We start from the raw sequence: 5,109 nt of genomic DNA, 5'->3' as shown, positions 1-5,109 counted from the left end.
ACGCCGAATTCAGCTATAACGTCCGGGCCGGGTTTGGGGTGTTACAGAATATGTGTACCGAAGAATTCAAAACTTGTACAGAACATATTGTACGAAGCTCACAATGGTATTATGTCTGTGCATCCGAGGAGTAACAAAATGTACAATGATTTGAAAAAGATGTACTGGTGACTGAGAATGAAACGTGATATTTCTGAATTTGTGTCTATGTCAGCAAGTTAAAGCTGAACACCAGGTGCCTTCGGGATTGTTACAGCCAGTTACGATACCGGAATGGAAATGGGAATGTTATTATGAACTTTGTATCAAGGTTACGCTTATCTTTGCAAAAGAAAAATGCTATTTGGGTAATCGTCGATCGATTAACAAAATTTGTACACTTTATTCCAGTACGTATGGATTTCTCCCTAGATAGATTGGCTGAGTTATATGTTTTTGAGATTGTTAGACTACATAGGGTACCAGTCTCCATTATTTCTGCTAGAGATTCACAATTTACATCCCGATTTTGAAATAAATTGCAAGAAGCTCTGGGTACTCAATTGCATTTTAGTACCGCATTTCATCCTCAGACTGATGGACAATCCAAATATGTGATACAGATTTTAGAAGATATGTTTTAATGTTGTGTGTTGGAATTTGAAGGTAACTGGGAAAAATATTAGCCTTTAGTTGAATTTGCATACAATAATAGTTATCAGTCTAGCATTAAAATGGCTTTGTACGAGGTTCTGTATGATCGTAAATGTAGAACTCCAATGTACTGGACGAAACTCAGTGAGAAAAAGATACATGGAGTTGATGTGATCCGTGAACCTGAAGAAAAGGTGAAAGTGATTCAGGATAGCCTGAAAGCAGCCTCTGATCGTCAAAAGTCTTATGCCGATCTTAAATGAAAAGAAATAGAATTTCAAGTTGTAGACAAAGTATTCTTGAAAGTATCACCTTGGAAGACAGTTCTTTGGTTTGGCTGTAAAGGAAAACTGAGTCTACGGTTAATCGGACCATATGAAGTTATTGAAAGAATTGGACTTGTTGCATATCGATTGACATTACCACCAGAACTTGATAGAATTTATAATATTTTCCATGTGCCTATGTTGCGACGAGATAGGTCAGATCCTTCACATGTTATATCTCTAACAAAACTGGAAATTCAGCCTGACATGACTTATAGTGAAGAACCGATTAAAATCCTGGCACGAGAGACAAAAGAATTAGCTTTAATGAAAGCTTTTTGGCAACGACATGGAATAGAAGAAGCTACCTGAGAACCATAGGAAACAATGAGAAAGTAATATCTGAACCTCTTTACTGGTAAGATTTTCGAGGACGAAATTTCTTTAAGGGGGAGAGTTGTAACAACCCGTTTTCAGTAAAATTGGAACAATGGTTTTAAAACCACAAATTCGAGCCAAAAAGAAAAATTATTTTAAAGTTATTGCATGGTCTGCATCACCATAGGAAAGACATATTACCGATTTCATGTTTAATTATAGAAAGGACCAAATTGCATAAAATACAAAAGTTGAGTTCTAGTAGCTATAAATATCAAATAGATATGGAATTAAAAAATTGAGGTCCTCATATGGTAATTAGACCATTAAGAAAAGTTAGTAGATATTTTTGATGATTCATCTATGGAAAATTAGAAAAAGAAAATGACTAAATTGGACAGTTAAAAAAATTAATAAATGATAAGTTAATTAAATGGATAAAATAATTTCATATCATCATCTTCCCCAAAATTTCTATGGAAACCCTAGGAAAGAGAAAGAAAATCAAGCAAGCCTAATTGGATCTAGAAACACCAAATAAGGAGTTAGATAGAGAAAAAGAAAAAGTTTCAGATTAGTAGATTCTCATATATGAGCAAGTATTGAGGTAATTTCGTGTAACTAAATTGTGTATATTTTCATGTTTGAATTGTATATTATATATGTGAATTATGAATTTGTTATTTATATAAAAATAATTATATATCCGACTGCCCGAGAATTGTTAAGTTTCATTTAAAAAGATGAAATTTGATGGATACAAGTTTTCCCGAATTGGTTGTCGTCTTACATATGTTGCGGACACACCACAGCTCAAAAGAGCGTCCTTTTATTAATCCTCTCGAGCTTTCTGTATAAGGTTTTTGTGAGCTTCCCATTACAGCTCTTCAGAACGTCCCGATAGGTTGTGATCCTACATTTTTTATAGACACACCTTAGGTCTTATGAGAATCCCGATTATAAGCTCTTCATGAGCTTCCTATAAAATTGGCTCTTTGTGAGCTTCCTGATAGCGCTTGCTTGAACTTCCTGATATATGGCTATCCGGAGCTTCCCATTACATGGATCTTTGTGATGTATGATGAGCTCATCTCTATTTTTTTGATAATCATATAAATTTTTGACTAATTTGTTTAACGACAGCATGTGTCTAAACAATTGGCCACATAGTTTTGGATGCATGTTTGTATGCTTACTTTAAATGAATATGATTGGTAAGTTAATTTCCTGTTATACGAGTTACTAAGCATTTGAAATGCTTACTCGTTTTCTTTTCTCTATTTTATAGTACTCAGAAGCTCGTAAAGGTTGGAATCAATCAGAGTCACCATCACACTATCCTTCAGCTCGTTTTGGTATAAATAGAAAACTTATTTTGATATAATGGCATGTATAGGTTAACTTGGCCAATGTTGGCATATAAATGGTTGTTTGTAATTTAGCCATTGGAATGGCTAATGATGGTATGTTTAGTGAATATATATATGATGTTATAAGATGGTTAATATATGTGTGCTTGGTATGGTTAGATTGAATTATGGAAAGAATATATGTTTTACAAAAGGTAAGTTTGAATACATGTGATGATATATCTTATATAATGTTAATATTGGCTTGGTTTTAATGTCTTGAATTGGTTGGTATATGTATGTAAGTATTGATGTAGGTTGAAGACAATTTGGGTGAAAAAAGTGGCCATAAAAATGGCATATTTTCGTCCAAACGGGTATGTGTCTCAGTCGTGTGTGACACATGGCCATACGCACAAGCATGTGGTTTGGCCGTGTATCCCCTGCATCTTAAAAATTGAGAAACAGAATGCTCAGAATTGGTCACAAGGGCATGTGTCTCAACCGTGTGAAACACATGGCCCAGCATACGGGCATGTGTCTTGGCCGTGTGAATCTTGCACCTAATTTTGAAAATTTAATTGTCTACACGGCCTAGCACACAAGCGTGCTGCTAGCCTTGTGACCCAAGTTAGTAGCTACCCTAATTTGAACATGGGCTAGGACACGGCCATATCCCTCACATTAAAAGCCTACATGGCCTAAGACGCAGTCTTACTTGGCCGTGTGAGCCACACGGCCTGACCACACGGGCGTGTGTCCCCTACACCTAAGAAAAAAATTGAAATTTTGAGAAAAATTTCTTGAGTTTCCAGTATTGTCCCGATTTGATAATAACGTGTATTTTGGGCCTTGAGGACCCAATTAAGGGATGATATGATTGCTTTCAAATATGAATAGTAAATTATTTGAAATTTTCTGTAATTGATTTGTAAGCTCCGGTAATGCTCCGTAACCCTGTTCCAGTGACGGATAGGGGTTAGGGGTGTTGCAATACATGTGTGGATGGGTTTTGTAAGGTTTTTGACTTAATATAAAAAATGTACTTTTTTAACATACAAATTTTATTGATAATGTGTATATCTATACATGCATGAACTAATATGTGAATTATGAACTCTACGGTAATGCAAGCTCTGATTAGTGTAGAATTATATTATCGTGAAATGCTAGGTGCGAGCTTAACCGTAGTGCAAGAAAATTACATTTGTATATTGTGTTATATTGTGAACCATGTTAACTTGGAGAATTGTATTTTTATGGCGAACTGTGTTAATTTGGTTATTTGTATTAATATAGCGAACTGTATTAATTTGTCAAACTGTGTACTATGAGATTTTGAGTTGTACTGTATGTAAGCTAAGCTATTGCATGCCCTATACTAAATAAAATATGCAAACTATGATTTATGTGATCTATGAAAATAATGATATGTGAACTGTGATTATGAGTGCAATATATGTTGCATGAAAGTTATAATATTTGCAAACCATGCTTTATTGCGAATTGTGAATTGTGAGCTATGTTATAACGTGTGAGCTCTGCTTAATTATGAGCCCTATTATTCTGAATATTATGAATGTGTTAAAAAGATATTTTGGCATTGGATATAGTTGGCATTCCATAAGATTTGAGTATTCACCCTTTTTATTATGATGGGATTATGGCCCGGAGATGCGTTGGAGAGATAAAGGAATGTTGAGCATAGCTCCATTCACCATAGATAGCATGGTATGTTTAAAGAGTGTGAGTATTCGTGCTACACTTATATCGGAGACAGCGTAGGGCTCTTTGAGTCCAAAGGTTAGGCATTATAAAGAGATTCGTTTATCTAATGTGTGGTGATAGAGTCAATACATTGGCGGTGATAGAGTCCTTTATATGTTTCAAAATCACAAAATTGTCAATTTATCATTATTTGAAATATATGGGTTATGACAAAGTATGAATTGTTATTTTGCATGAACTGTTATGTGTTATGAATTGCTAATTGGAATGAACTATCATTTGGTATGAACTGCTACTTCATATGAACAGATGTTTTATGTGAATTGATAATTTATGTGATCTACCCATTTTATGCAAATTACTTATTATATGAGCACTGATTATTTTATGAGAATTGTTGTATCGTGTGAGTTACTATTTTGTGTAGATTGTAATATGTGAACTGTCATAATATGTCACCTTTTAACCCAACTAATGTTTTTATTTGTAGTATGTTGAGCACTCACTAGCGTCAATAAGCTCACCTTCTCTTTTAAAACATTGTAGTGATATAGTGTGCAAGGAGTTGTGGAAGTGAGCTATCTAAGTGATCCATAACGAGGCTACACCTGGGCATGTTGATGTGTTCCCAACCCAAATGAGGAAGGCAATGTAAGGCCAAATTATAGGATTTAGAATTAGATTTACTTATAATTGTTGGGTTGTAATTGGACACTATGGACTATTTAATTGGTTTAATTTTGAACTTTTACCAT

This window comes from Gossypium arboreum, chromosome 9 (assembly GCF_025698485.1).
Source record: "Gossypium arboreum isolate Shixiya-1 chromosome 9, ASM2569848v2, whole genome shotgun sequence".
NCBI lineage: Eukaryota > Viridiplantae > Streptophyta > Magnoliopsida > Malvales > Malvaceae > Gossypium > Gossypium arboreum.
This window is presented reverse-complemented; position numbering follows the sequence as displayed.